Raw genomic sequence first — 16,938 nt, forward strand, 5'->3', positions numbered from 1 at the left:
TTTCATTTTTATTTCTATGGTAATATATGAGTCACATTTATTTGGAGATTTTTTCTTGCGTTCAATCCTAATTAAACGAATCTCCAGCTTAACCGACAATTTATCGGTTCTGACAAGGACGGTGGAGCAGTTCCAGGCCTACCTTCTATAACCCCTTATGAAGACCTCAAACTCAAACTCAAACTCAAACTCAAACTCAGGTCGGAACGTCAGCATAAAATAAATAAATATGGTTTTGTTTATTTATGTTGTTCTTTGCTGACCGCACCGTCGGGGGACAAACTTCTCCAATCATTAATCTACGGTCAACTGTCTACACCTCATTATTATTTTTTTTCTGTTACTGCAGCTGTGAGTCTACTCTGTGGGTTCACTAGGCCTCATGGAACACTCTCAGCCTCTGTAAATAGAATAGCCTTAATTGGGATAAAATCTGGAGGTAGAGCATGATCTTGAACGAGCATCCATAGAGCCGTCTGTAGTAGAGAGAGTAAATGCGTAGGTCTTAGGAACCTGGGTTTGAATCCGGTCGACTTTTGTTTCTCTGGCAGTCCCACAAAAAATGAAAACTTGACCCCAACGATGGTGTTAGAACAGGGTGGTACCCAGTAGATAACACCCTACTCTCTTCCTCTCTTCCTTCCTCCCCGTATGTCAAATTACCAGGAAGGGATCAGAACATTTTCGTAAATTCATAAACATGTATAATATATATTGCACATGCTCAGATACATAGCATAATTCTAATATACACTGTAAAATAGGATTATAAAACATTGAAGTAGTTCTTACTAGCAAAATATAACAAATTAATAATGTATTTCTGGAGGAACATATACATTAATAACAAAAATAAGAAGTGATGTCTCTCGACTTTTTTCGTATGCTGAAGGGTCAGTTATTTTGAAAACTGGGGAAGTCTGTACAGTCAGTGCTATATTGGCAATTACATAGTACCATTCGTTTGAATATAGCAACACGTATTGTATCACGCTGGTATATAGTTCACTTGCATCTTAATTTAGTCTATGGCTCGTTGAATATTTAATTTCCATTAGTAATGCAGTTTAATTTGATATCCCTTTGTGCACTGAGTTTTCAGCACATTGTTAGTACACTATGCAATAAAGGCATTGATAATTATCTTCAATATAACTCATGGATCATAATTGTATATAATACTCAATATGAATAGTGGAATAGTTCATAGCTGCTACAATACAATTCCATGACAGATTAATGATTCAGTGTTCAGTGGTAGTGTAATATTCAGTGCGGGGGTCAGATTGCGTGGGCTGCACATCTCCAGTTAGTGCAGATGGCTACTAAACTCCGGCTAATAGTCAGTATTGTTACCAGGGTTCGTAGCAAATGTTTTGAATAAACTATAGGTATCAAAAATGGAAAGGAAAATAATTCTTTCTTTCATTTCTTAAACGTAAAAAAAAACAAAAAAAATACTGAATCGAGTGACGTTCACTTGGAAGTTGGTTGGCTAATGTAATCTTGTGATGTTGATCAATACATAATCAACGGAAATAGCTATTAAATCATTTTAGATATAGTTTCTATAAAATTTTAAGTACAATTAATAACGTAATTAATATAAAAAGTTTAGAAAGTTCTTTAATTTATTTACCTTCGAACATGAAAATTGTTTTTAAAAAAAACGGAGGTAAGCAATAATTACGTTTATAAATATAATTTAGAAAAATATATTTCTTTTAAATATATATACATTTCAATTTCGTTAAATTAGAGTTCTTTTAAAAGCAAACTTTAAGTTTTCAGATTCACTGTAGCCCTTTTAATGCAATAATATTTCTGCGGAGTTTCCACAGAGTTTTAAGACAGTTTTTACAGCCACGTTTAGCAATAGGCATTTTTTAGAAAAATTTGCAATCCAAGAAGGACCTTCATCAATATTGTTAATCCTGCAGGAAATTACATAAAAATGAAAACTTTTCATCAATGTACAACAAATATTATTGTTACGTTCAATTTCAATCAATTTTTTATGGATGAAAACTTCGAGAATTTGAATATATTTTATCCTAAATTATCATAATGTTGCACAACGCTTCAGAACTATTGTCGTATATTCATGTACTTTAATAAATCTCATGATTAGTCAAACTTTTAATTTCGCAGAGTAAATTATGTTATTATCTACATGATTGAAAAAATTGTTTTACACTATTTTAATTCATTATCATTATTATAATGAAGTATAATACAGTATATATACAGAAGTAATATACAGTCTAAGCGGTTCTTAGAACTACACAATGAAAGAACACTTGAAATGTTCTTTAAAACAAAATCCGTCCAATACAATTTACTAAAAGTTTCTAAATTTTTATATTCTTTATCATTACTTTCTCTATTTTAATTTTTATAATAGTTTCTGTTTTTCTACAACTATATTACCATTTTAGAAATCCAAGAGACCACTATATATCTTTATGTAGTGGATTTCTGTTCGTACCTGTAATGATAATCACAAGTAAAATTTACAACTAATAAAAGATAAAGAGAAAGTGTGTTTTGCAGTTGTAACAGTTAGTACAAAGAGCAAAAGAAAGCTTACAAGATAGCGAGATAATATAATATATACAGAGGAATACTCATAAATTAATACGCGTGATAGAGAAAAATAAATTCAAATAATAAAAAAAAATAACAATATATAAAATTCATTGCAATATAAATGGAGTTATATAAAAAATATTTTTTTATAAATTGTAATTAGTAATATAAAATGATTCTCTTAAGTAGTGATACTAAGTCAATCAATCGAAATTTTTTTCGATGTTTTTATAAAAAATGATATGCCACATTCCGAGGTTTGGAGAATATGAGTAAAGATATAATTATTATTCAATTATCTATGTCTTGGTCGTTGACAATCATTATTGTCATTATCATTATTATTGGTCGTTGACAATCATCAGAAAGTAATCTCTCAACTGGAGAGCATGATGGCGTTTAAGTAAATTAACTCATAATTAATTAGGTTGATGTTATAATACAAAATAAGACATAGAAAAATATATCGCTGCGCGAAATGTAGCCGAGTTTGGTTCCACAGGTATAATTCTACCATTTTTCATCAACATAGAGGGCAAAAAAAAAGTAAAAATAAATCAAGCGAACATAACCTCAATTATATACGACAGAAGAATTCAACGACTGCCATAAATAACCTCAATGACTCCGGAGAAAGGATATAAGAAAGGTCAGAAGTTATTGCACGTAGCATTAATCACACTTGGAAGAAACACTCGGCCAAAGAGGAAACAGATATCACAGTCCTGTGGTCCTTCCCCGTCCTGGACAAAAAAAGTGTAAATATCCTTCGGGGCATTTGTCATGGAAATGTGGCCTAGGACCTCCCACAAGAAGTCCCCGACCTCAGTTCTACTTAATGCCAGTTTTGGTTCCTCAAGTATGATTTATTTCCTACTTGACACTCTTATAACCTTCCAATAATACAAGGGAAAACTTAAATTGGGGATGAAAAAAGTCTAACCAAATTGTTAATTGTAGCTAAATTCTCTCATACATCAACATCCATTTTTATAGTTCAACATTTTTGGTAGCGGATGTTTTCCGTTTTAGTAGTGATATAATCAAACTCTTTTTATAGAATTCGGTAAATAGCGAAACCCCTACATTATTATTTGATACAAATAGAGTTTGAAATGCCACATTTTCAAGAAAAGCTAAGCAATTTCACGGTACCTACAAGAAACGTGTGTAAAATTGAAAAACATCTGAGACGATAAATTCAAAACTAAATTGATTTGACGTGAAAAGGCACATTTCTAACCTATTTCGCGGAACGAAGAGGCGTGTGGTTCCCTGCAACCATTGCACTAGATTCAATCATTGTAGTATCATGTAAATAAATTACACCTACGAAGAAGAATAAGAAATATAATGATTGTGCATGGAATGATATAGTGTCCAGAAATTCCCCATGAATGCGAATGGGAAGTTTCTAACAAAGTCTTATAGAAGAAAATCTCATATACCTATTTATGGTAATATTCTACAAACAAAATTATTAATATTTTATTATTTTTAGTATATATTTAAGCAAATATAGATGTTAAACATTAATATATTCTTGTATTTTGTGTATATTTCATATTAATTTTTCTTAATACTAAATTATTTAATTAATTGAATTGTGTTAGCTACTGAACAAATTTTTAAAATGTGCCGGTTTCAACAAGTTATATTTTCGTCGTAAATTATCTGTAAGTATAAAAAAAAACTAAAAAGAACACGGAAATTATAATAACATAAAGAATACATATTAGAAATAAATAACGTAAAGTAAGAAAACAAAACAAGAAAATGTATATGCTATTAAAGAATGAATAGTAATATTTTGGAATATGATTGTTACATATGAAGCCAAAATCTCGCTTTTATTCTTCGGGGCCAAAGAATGTTTTTTGACTAAACACGTCTTAGGTTCGTAATTGTTTTACCAATCTTTTTTTTCTATAAATATGATTTCTTTTAATAATAAGACAGAACTACATTTTTAATTAACTTAAGTACTGGTAATATAGGTTTAAAATGAATTAATTTTTTTTTGCCTATCAGTACAATTATAACAAAAAAAAACAAATTCCACAGAACAAACTGTCTTATTCACTCCACGATCCGCTTAGCATTCGTTACACACACAGTAAGTTATGTCAGTTGGGTTCAACTCCAAAATCGTAAAGTTCAAAATGAGAAGAAATTCAGGTGCACATTTTTCACTGTATACGTAGAAAAAATGGTTCCAAGCAAAATGTTCAAGAAAACTATTCGAACTAAAATGTAGAAAATAGTGAAACAACTGATGTTAGTCCATTGTTCAAAAAAGATTAACTATGTATCTAATGTGCAAATAAAAATCAAAAATAATCAAGTTTAATACTGGCTCCTTTGTTCAGTGGAAAATTAGAGAAAATGGAGATGTGCTGTTATCTACGATAAAACTAGTAGGTTTGGATGGGTAGTTAGGGAGTTTATAATGGAAGGAATGATATCGGGTTTGGACTAGATCGTTTATATAAGGAACGTTTAGGTCTTTATGAATGGTTTTATATGTAACAAAGTAAGGAGCATTGATGATTTTACGAAAGATTTTGGATTGTAAGGATTGGATAGGAGGGGAATTCGAAGGTTTAGTGGAGCCCCCAAGCTCAACTCCGTATGTCCAGATGGGCCTTATTATTGTCATATAGATCAGTCTTTTGTAATGAGTTGGAAGTTTAGACCGTTTGTCTAGTAAGTGCTGCAATAGTCGGAATCTGCGTGCAGTTTCCTGTCTTTTCAGTTTTGTTGAGGATTCCAGGTTAGTCGTTTGTCAAGGTGTAGTCCAAGATAACTGAGAATATGTTCTACAGGGGTAAGAGCCACATTATTAAAGTATACTGTAGGGCAGTTGGTAGGTTTACGACAAAGAGTAATGGTGATTTGATGGGATTTATTTGTACCCTCCAATTTCGGCACCATTCTTCGAGGGTTGTGATATGGGACTGGAGAGTTTGGGATGCGATCAAAGGGTTATTATTAACTGTGAGTACACATGTGTCATCAGAATACGTGGTAAGGATAATGTTAGGAGTTGTTGGGATGTCCGCTGTATAGACGGTATAGAGGATGGGCCGAGGATACAACCTTGAGGTACACCAGTGGATGTAAAATAGAGTGATGAATAGGAACAATTATGGTATACTTACATTATATAAATAAAATAGACCTTTATTATTTAAATAGAAATGGAATTGTGTCTTTTTAGGAATATTATTTCTAAATGCATACAATATTTTAAACAGTGTTATGTTTACGATAAACCTCTGCTAAATGTGTAGTCTGAAATGGTAACGCATCATCATCATGGTAAATCATGTACCATACGTATTTGTTTTAACTCCAAATAATTTCATAGTAAAGGATTATATATTTCTTCCATCTTAAGTCACTTAGTCAGACGCTGAACAAGATTTAGTCTTTATTAAAAAGCTAAGATTGATAAAATGAATTATTTGTAAATGAAAAATGAAAATAATGCACAGAGGAAATCATAAATTAGATATGTTCTGGCATACCATTATAATAACTCCTTCCGAAGATAATAGCGTAGGCTATAATTTTAAAAGGAACTTCCAACTCATATTAAATTGCGATCACGTTCAGATTCTATATCTCAGCTTTTAAATAGAAACAAACAAATTATACCTAATTTCGAGATATTATATGAGGATGATTAGGCTATAAGGCTAAGATCTGATACTGGCAATAAAGTTTCAGGATGGTAGATAATTCAGCAAAGTTGCTTTCATTTCTAAGCTAATTCACATCCCCTTATAAGTATGCATATTTTATAAGATGACATAGTCATCTTGAAAAATAATATGGCTTCAGATCAAATCTAAATTATTAATATAAATGTATATTAGTATTAGTTCTTATAGAGCTTTTAAATATTATTGTGTACTCAATATTTATTTAACCATTTAATGTAAAAACAGTATAATAAAAAGCTAATTAAATTTTGTTTCGTGATGTAATTATAGAATTTTTACAGGAAGGTACGATACCCCTATTATAAGTATTTTCAATAATACAAAAGAATAATACAATATAATCATTGTTGTTTTAATTTTATGGATATATGATATTAAATAACACTATCATACCTGAAGTAATTATAGCGGTTAATTACTTTTTAATAATGATTAAAATTTACATTTTTGATTATTTGATTGTTAATCACAATTTGAATAAAATTAAACTCAATTTTTATTTAAATTCGATTTAGTTTTTAGTGAAATAATCCAATACTATTATTTAAAAATTAATTAAAATAATTTTAATTTGTCCTGATTACACTTCTTTTTTATTTATTTGTATATTATTAGTATATTTATTGATATTACAATCTGCCACACAGTTGTGAGGGGTACCACTCTATCCACCACGTGTTAGGGGTAGAGCAGAGCACAAAAGATCCCAGCGCATCCCTCTCGCCGCATCACTGGTAGTGAGCCAGTGGAGGCTGAGCAAGTGCGCTAAAGCCGCAAACACTCGACTTGAGTGGAGAATCTGACCATTGCCAGAACCCCAATGGTCCATTTTTATTTTACAATAAGTCTGTTGGCCACTGCCGTTTCAACCTTCTAGGTGGGGTTTGAGCCAAAGGATTAGGATGGTTGGAAAAGTTTATATGGAATTTTAAGAATTTGGTAGGTATAAGGTCAAGGTCAAAAGGGATATATAGGTCATGGTGTAGTGTTCTGTTGGAAACGTAATAGGGTGCATTAACTATGGTTCTATGGATTTTGGATTGAAAGGATTGAATACGTTGATTACACTTCTGGAGATGTTGTTACTTATTAAACTATACGAAGCCTTTCAAAGACATAAAGCCAAAGATATGTGGTATTGAAGCAAAAAAGTGCGTTTCTATACACATTTCACGAAGTTTAATAAAAATACAACAAATTAATATAAAACGTTGAAAAGATACAGCCGAAACATGAAATATGGATATTTTCTTATCTAACGTGCATATATCGAACCAGAGAGTATCTGGAGAGCTGAGCTTCTCACAGCAAATTGAAAAATAACAGTCCCAGATAGACTGAGGTGGAATATGACGTGAAAAGATCAAAAAATTACTTCATTTTATCAATTTGCATTTATAAAACATTTTCTTTATACAGTCGACTCCATTAGGACTCAAAATTCAAATAGCAGTACATATTTAATAATCTTGGAAAAAAGTATCCAAGCTAACACTAAAATACTTTTAATATTATGGATATTTTATTAAATAAAACAATAATCGTTATAAATAATTTATTTTTGATCAAATTTTTAGAGATTGTACCAAATGATAGATCAATATCATTTTAAACTACTTTCATTCAGACTCGTTAAAATACTCCAATATTTAGGGAACAGGAGATTTGTATTTGAGTATTGGAGTATTTGTGTGAACGTGAATCAGTAATAATTTTAACAAATATAATTCACTATTTTTGGTTATACATGCTGACATTTTAATTTTTTAACAATTAGACTAGAGATGTTCTGGATTTTAGTAAATCGCATGAACTACTTTTGCTGACACATTCGTAAACGCATTTCATTGCCTGAAATACATGTAATTAACTACTCTGTAGAAAAAATAAAATAAATTGAATTCTATATCGAAAAAAGTGGTACTACACCAAAGAAAGAAATGAATATATTTATTTTCTTAACTCAAGATCAAACAGGAGGAGGAAAAACTTTATTAAAAATACAAAGTTGTGCTGCCCAACTTCATTGGATTGCTAATTACACAGTATACACATTTTAGTCTAATCAGATAATATATATAAATAATACGATAAATAGGCCTAGATAAGAATACAACAATAAATATGAACAATAGTAATATATAAAACTAGCATATGACTTTTTCCCCATTTTCCCCTCCCCACCTTTCTTCGTGTCATTTATATATATATATATATATATATATTCTTCTTCTTCTTCCTTTTATCTTTTTCATGATTTTCCCCCTTTTTCTATCATTTCCCTTTTCTCCCTTTTTTTCTTTTTCCCTTTCATATTTTGGTTTCAACCCAATATGCCTTAAAAAGAATAGTGTATAAAATAGTGATAGAGATAAGAAAAAATGAATGAAGAATAGATAAGTAACAAATATAAATTTTAAAAAATTCAACAAACTATGTTAAAATTAATATACAATAAATATTAAATTATTAAAAATATATCCAAAAATAATTAAGAAAAAATAAAATAACTAAGGCAATATACTTACCAAGCTTTTTAATAATTTAATGTACTGAGAAATTCCATATTATAATTCTATCATTCATAAAAACTACTCGTAATCTGAGAAAAAAATAATTAATGGTTGATTAACTGAGAAAAATTTAAAGAATTACGAAGTGTTTACGAAGAGGATCCAAGAGAGCACATTTGTAAGTGCAGGAAAATTTTATAAAAACTGAAATAACTGATGAATCAAGTTTTAAATACGTAATTCTTAACCTCTATACCGTGGCACATTAGTGTACAGTGAAATTCTTTAACTAAGCCGTCACTAGCCATGCAATGTTCTCTCCACGATTTTTTTTTTTTCACAAAGAATAAATTATCCTATTTAAGATTTTATAGTAAAAAAAAACATGAATATGAATTACGCAAATAATAAATAAACGCAGTTACAATAGTCTTAAATTCACAGTAGTCTTAATAAAAGAAAAATTATGAAAATAAATTCATTATTAGGTCAGTCAAAATCAAGGAAATATAGGTAATTCAATAACAAGGAACGTAGAGGGGATGAGTTGAAGAGATTAAGTTAAGGACATGATTCCAGTGTGAATGTGGACAAATTTATGACACAGTATTTAACATGGATATATGACGACTATGTAACTACTATTAAGATAATAAATAAAACATATATTATTTATTTAAAAAAAAAAACCATACGACACTGTATAGTTTCTATGTTGATAGAATTTTATGTGGATTGTCCTGAAGATATAGGAAGAAACCCGAAACGACATGAATGAACATAATGCGAGGAGATCGTAGGAAGAATATATTCACCATAAAAAACTTACATGGAATAAAATTCAAGTTTATTTTTGAGAATAAATCAAAATAAAATTTAGAATTTGGGTTTTTTTTTCTTCACCTTGGGACGATAAAAGCCCTTGTTCTCTACGGAAGAGTTGATGTAAAACACAACCCCATTTATCGACCACAATTCTAAGGTTTGAAATATTAAACTGAGTTAAATGGTTGCCTTTATGCGACAATTACTACAAAGGATAGCACTCATAAATGCTATATTATTGTCTGGCCCAAGTTAAACGGGAAGTTAAACCGCAGGTCCAGTTCCATGGCTATTGAAACTACTGCTTTCGGAATAACAAAGCTGGGCCAACACAATTGAAAAAAAATGAATAAAAGTGAAATATTTAAGGGGTTCTAAAAAGGCGGGAGTATGGGGCCCGCCACAAACAGCTGTTCACACCCTCCTACTGGAGCGTCGCTATTTATTGTCTGTGGTTGCTAAATTGCCACAAAATCGCAGGTGATATTGTATCTCTGCCTGGGACATTATTTATCTGCTACAAAGGCAGATAGATTTTAATCCTATTCCTGAATTTATAAATTAAAGTTAAAAGTAAAAGTATATTCCCGTTAAATAATAAAATGATTGTTTTTGATTAATTTATGCAATATATAGAACGAATAGTGAAAAATATCATCTACAAATTTGGATGAACATTGATATTTTAGAGAAGAAACAAAAAATATTAGTATCCTTAATTATAAATAATAATTTCTTCAAAAAAGAGAGGTTTGTATTAATATTGTATGACCAATATTTTATACTATTTATTGCATTCTGTAATTTGAGTTACATATCTTGAACACTTCTATATCAATAGAAGATTGCCAGATTCAACGATCTCATTCATCAATTACATAAATAATAATAATGTCTTATGTAATAAGGTTATAATGTGAAGGATTTATCATTACTTAATATAAATAAGAAGTAATGAAGACAAGTGCTTGAAATAAATACATATTAATAATACATTATTGTATGAATTGTACATATATAATGTAGTGCTTGTATCTCATGTTTGTTTTGTCGGGATAGTGGAGATGTAAGACAGAGTAATTAGAGTTTTGTCACACAACTATCTAGAAGCAATAGCTGCCATCAGAGAACACATCGGCAACTAGAATGAAACAGCAAATGAACCCCAGAGTAAATTAAACAAACTCCTCTTGAGTATGAACACAAAGGGGGCTAGCTACTGTCATTAGTTTAGTATCTATTTCTCAATGCTATCTCGTTCCTCTTTTCAAAGGCTAGCTTGTTTGGTCTCCAAATACTCCTTTTGAGGTAACTTGCTTTTTTAAATAATAAAATAAAAACTTTTAGAAGTGGTAAAAAAAAAGACAATAAAAACTCAATTGTTTTACAAATACATTAAAAAATGTAATATACTGTTTCAGTATAGACATATGTTTTAAGTCTTCGCCGGGGCTAACCTAATGAGATAAACATGAATAATATGTTTTAAATAGTTACTAAAGTAGAAATACATGAGTATTATGAAAAAGTAAAATATCGTAGGTAATACTAAATGATTATTATATAGAGATATATATGTATATATAGTTGACCGTAAAAATTGATATATAAGACGATGGTCAGGGTTGCAGTCAAAAGTGATAAAGAGATAACAAACAGGTGAAAAAACAAAACAAAAGTAGAATAGAAAAATGTTTGGTGATGATAATAAAATGAGTGTAAAATTATTTAGTCTTAATTAAGTTTAATATATGGCTGTATGTATGCGAGATACAGTTTTTATCGATTTTGTGGTTAACTGGAAGGGGGTTCAAGATGGATATAAATGGATTCTGAGATGAGTCTCTTTTGGTAATTAGGAACAGTGGCTAAAATAGTATGGTCAAAATCAAAAGCATGATTAAGTGTAGGGATATGTTCTGAAAGTTTGGAAGCGGATGAGTCGTGGGAAGTTATAGATAATTTATGTTGAGAGATACGTGATCTGAGGTGGTTTTTAGTTTCGCCTATATATTCATAATTCTTCAGAATTACAGTTGTTTTTTTTTTCCTTCTCTATATTGTTTTTGTTTTATGTGCATCTCCTGTACAGCCATATATTAAACTTAATTAAGACTAAATAATTTTACACTCATTTTATTATCATCACCAAACATTTTTCTATTCTACTTTTGTTTTGTTTTTTCACCCGTTTGTTATCTCTTTATCACTTATATTATCTATAGCTGCATTTACTTATATTTATTCATCTATGTTTTATTAACTTCACATTTACTTTGTTTTGTTTTTTTGTAAACTTTCATTTCACATGTTTCTATTAACTTATTTCACTTATCATTATCATCACCTATATGGTTAACATTCCATCACATTTTTTTCACTTATTTCTATACTTTATTACTTATTTTTAATCTTTTTATGTACTTCTTTCTACATCTCACCTTGTACTTTTATATATATATTTATTTTATTTTGTAAACTTTCACTTCCGATTTTTAAATTACCTTGTTTCACTTTATGTTATTCATGTTACTCCTGTTATCTTTACTATTACTATTATCTGTGTAGATAAATGGTTATTTTCACGATATATAAATACTACAGTTGTTATCATTGTTTAATTATTTTTCTTAGTTATTTCTTTGTAATTTTTTTTTTTACTACTCTTTATTTACTTTTACTTATTATCAGTTACTTTTTTTACAACCATTGTTATTATATCCTATATTGTTTTATTATCTTCAGCATAACCTCCAATTATTAAAGTAACGATATGTATCATTCTAATATTACTTAGTTATTATAGTTATTATTATTATCATATTTCTGTATTTTTCTCTAATCATTTTTCATTTTTCGTCATATCTTTATCACTACTTCCTGTATACGCGACGTATTTGAAATCGAAATAAAGTTGTTAAACGGTTGGCAACTCCCCACTCCTCCACGCTTCCGCTTCATTGTTTCTTTCTGTTCAACCGATTGCTTTGAAAAGGTAGGTTGTCCTGACTTGTTCTTTGCTCATTTTATATCATTATTATTATTTTTTTTATTTATAATTATCCTTTCATGACGTTTATTTTATCTCTATACTTTTTTTTCTTTCCCTATATTGTTTTTGTTTTATGTGCATCTCCTATACTTTTTTAGCTTTATATTTTACGTATTTTTATAAAGAAATTTTACTTTTGCCATTGTTACTTGTTTTTATTCTTATCTTTATATTTTTATTCTTATCATTGTATCTTTTTAGCCCTGATGAAGCCCTGCAAAGTGGGGCGAAACGTCGGAAAATAAATAGTTGTAAATTATTTTTGTTTCTCTTTCGACCGCAACCCTGACCATCTTTTTATATATTATATAGAGATGATTGACAGTATGAGAATTAGGAGATGAAAATGACAGGCAGTCAAAAGGAATAAAAATAGTTTTTTATTCTACTTATTGGGTTATTAACTATTTATTAATAACCAACGTTTCGACACAGTATAGAATACACTATTAAGGGTTGGTTACCTATGAATAACCCTCCCCCCCTCCTCCTCTATATTTTAGAAATAACTATGAAAAAATATTAAGGCTTACTTAGTTAAATGTTTAAAGCTGAAATAGTCAATATATAGTATGTAATTTTACAATAAAAACTAACTAAAAAATATAATTAAAGATTGATTTAAACGACTAAAAGTTAATTTCAGTATTTCCTATGAATGTCCTAGTTACTTATCAAAGACAGCTATAAACGAAACCTCTAGCTCTGAAAATTCGACTTGACTAACTTTTTAGACTGCAACAAATAGTATCCTGAATTTCAATGTTAGGAGTTCGAAGTAAAAAATATGTAAGTTATCAATACTACGCCTTGACTAAATATTATTATTATAATTAATTTGGCTCCACAACTCGATTTAGAGTCCTGGCCTCCTGCATTAACCTCCACCAATCATTACGATTTTGTGCGGCCACCATCTAGTTCCTCACTCCCATCATGATCATGGAATTAGCACTCACACCATCATTCCATCGTGGTTTTCCTCTGCGTCTTGCTCCATGTAGTACCTTTGTCACTATTTTCTTTGGAAGATCACTCTCAGCCATCCGAGCAAAATGCCCTGGCTACCTCAATCTACTGAGCCCCACAAACTGGACAACGTCTGGTTCCTTATATAAAACTTTGAGCTCCTGGTTTGTACGACGTCTCCATATCTGGTCAACCTTCACAGCTCCAAATATTTTACCGTGAATCTTCCTCTCCAAGACTATTAAGTTGTGCTCACTAGCCGTGGAAATAATCCACATTTCCGAGCCATGCAGAAGAAGTGGCCGAATAATTGTTTTATACAAATAAATCTTGGTGTCCTTAGACAAGGCACGGCTCCTAAAATAGGAACTGAGGCTATAATAACAGCCGTTGGCACATAGGACTCTTCGTTTAATTTAGAAGTCCACAACAAGTAAAAGTATATTCTTCGATCCTGATTTCTTCACCTAGGAATTTCCTCTATCCAGAAATGTCAATGTCATCCGCGTAAGCAAGAAGCTGTCCGACTAAATATAATAAATATTAAACCCCTTTTTATTTATATTAAATACTGTTATGAATGAAGTTTTTTTGCAACTTTATTTTTAAATTCATTAAACAGGAAACATTACGATGATTACACCGAATTACTTCTGTGATTTTTAAACTACATTTGAATTTTTATAATCATTATCTTATTGATCTAGTTTTATTGTATTCTGTAATTTTCAATAATATATTTTTAAAAGTATATCCATCAATCAGTATTCCAAAGGTTTTAATAAATACCACATATTTTAATTTTTCTTTTTCAACAAGCTATTAATGACTAACATAAATCCAGTATTGATGTTTTTTTGAAAAAAAAAAAACAGAAAAATACAGCAGATAGATAAAATAAATACAAATAAAATTATATTCTCTATCTAACTTGTAAGGGTTATTACAAGCCAAAACTAACTATAATTTTTCTAAACATACTAGTATAACATATACACACAATATTCTTAAAGAAATATAGATATGGTATTTTATATGATTTCATTGGTAGTAATACAAAAAACAATTTTAACTGAGATTATTGAGAAATAATTTATGTACCGACTAGAATAACTAAAGTATTTTCGGCTTTTTTAGCTAGGCAAATTACTTAAACTTAAACTTAAATTTCTGTATTTAATCACTTTTACATTAGAATATCAACCTGGCCTACAATTCGAACGATCCACCTTCAGTCTTTAATTTCATATTTTTTTTTTTACAGACATTTTCATTTCAATTTTTGTTTGACATTGTGTAATTCACGATCTGCGAGTGCTACCTATAAACGGACCTCACAAATTCCCGGGAAGAGGCTGTGAGTGAGTATTATATATACTTAAACAAATCCCGGATAGACTGCTACCGTCGCCCCCATAAAAACATAATACCCTTCGAAAAATAAACAACTTACGATAAGTGTAGCAAAAATATCAATAAAAAATAGGAATTTAAAAAATATCCAAATAATTTTATAAAGATTAATCTATTATAATAAACGATATTACAAATGATGCAAGCAATTAAAATGTTTGTCATCATTTTTGATTTTAGCCTATCACAAGATGCCTAGTAAAATTCATAGAATATAATTCAATAGTAAATCAGAACCTATTGATACAAATAAACTATAAATATTAAACGACCTAAAATAAAATAATTATAAAGGTTCCACACAAACATAAAGCGAATACGTTAACGTATTTCCCTACAATTAAATTCTTAAGCTTTAAAAAAGTTAGCACTTAGTCTAAGAAAAGTAAACTATTGAAAAATAAATAAGATAATGTTTCAAGCCTTAATTTTTAATGTAAAAAAGTAAATGATATTTTTGTGTATATGTAGAAGTTACAAACAAATAACTGAAAGCAAGTGTAAATTTAATTTTAAAAAACACATAGCTGTGTTCACCGACACAACATAGTAACTTTTCGAGTTTCGAGTAAAATAAAAAAAAAACCAAAATATTCTTCAAAAAAGAAACAGAAGTTTTGTACATCAAGAGAGTCTGAAAATGAGATTAAGAATGCTCATCTAATATTCCTAATTATTAGACTGAATGTTTCAAAGCTAAGATCAGCCTGCTTCTTACCATGGGATTTTGAGAGCGGAAAAAAGAAGGGAAGATGTTAATTGAATTAATAATTATCTCTTATAATTTTATTTATAGTGTTAATAATTCCCTTTCATTATTTTGTTTTTGTATTTATAATCTCCTTGGGACATTGTACATCGACCAATATACGTTATAAGTGAATGTTTTTTAAGATAAGGCTTTATCTGTTGCCTAAAGGGTCTATGCCAATTTCTAATTTTTGCCAATTTTATAATGTAGCTTGATATGAGTAAATTTATTTTTCAATGATCCTTCTTCTGGCTAAAATAATATAAATATTTTGAAATTAAGATAAACCTGCCTCTTATTATGAGATTGTTTGACAAAAACATTTGAAGACACGTATAACAAGCCATAAGATATTTTAGTCAGAAAAAATAAATTATTAATTTTTTTTTTTGAAGTGAGGTTAAGAAAAATGACCTAGTGGTTGACCACTGAAGTTGTTACTTCGGGAGTTATGAAGTGAGATGATAAATGCCCAAGAGAGCCAACACGCCACAGAGTGCCCCCATGTCACCGCTGTGCCATGTCTACCATGATCTATCTATTTCACTGCTCCAGGCTTTTTATTTACTTTATTATCAACAATTAACAATGACAAGAACAAACTCTAACACACGTTTAGTGACTTAAACAAAAACAGTGTAAACAATTTTATTATAGGACTTATTCAAATCTTCAAGTACAAGACATAATAACACAGTATAGAATTTATATAAAACAAAAATGAGAGTAATATGACATAAACCAAAGGTTTGAATATAATTAACACCGGATATGGAACATAAAATACCTAAAGAAAAATTTTGATATGGTAATAATCTAGTTTTCTTGTTTCATAATAAAATACATAAAATAAAGTTCAAACCAGAGAAATATAATTTTTCGATGTATTTTTTATTACTCTAAATTTATATTAGTTTCTTTATATGATATTTTTCTAAGATTCTTTCTATAAAAATATCTGGCCTTTATAGCTCTGTAGATTGTTCATAAAATTATCAGAAACATTTGCATACATTAATAATTCCTGATATTTTTCTTTCTGATTATCGCTGTTACTATTTCCTTCTCAATTAAGTTAAAAATTTCACTTTTTAATGA

At 29.5% G+C, this 16,938-nt stretch overlaps 1 long non-coding RNA gene across 1 annotated transcript in view; it reads right to left on the reverse strand.

The window, feature by feature from the left end:
* The window catches only part of LOC106691347 (uncharacterized), a 117,192-nt gene that overhangs the window by 28,242 nt on the left and 72,012 nt on the right, over nt 1–16,938 (reverse strand). The gene's annotated exons all lie outside the window — the stretch shown is intronic.

This window comes from Halyomorpha halys, unplaced genomic scaffold (genome assembly GCF_000696795.3).
Source record: "Halyomorpha halys isolate HHAL.00 unplaced genomic scaffold, Hhal_1.1 Scaffold2269.1, whole genome shotgun sequence".
Classification (NCBI taxonomy): Eukaryota; Metazoa; Arthropoda; class Insecta; order Hemiptera; family Pentatomidae; genus Halyomorpha; species Halyomorpha halys.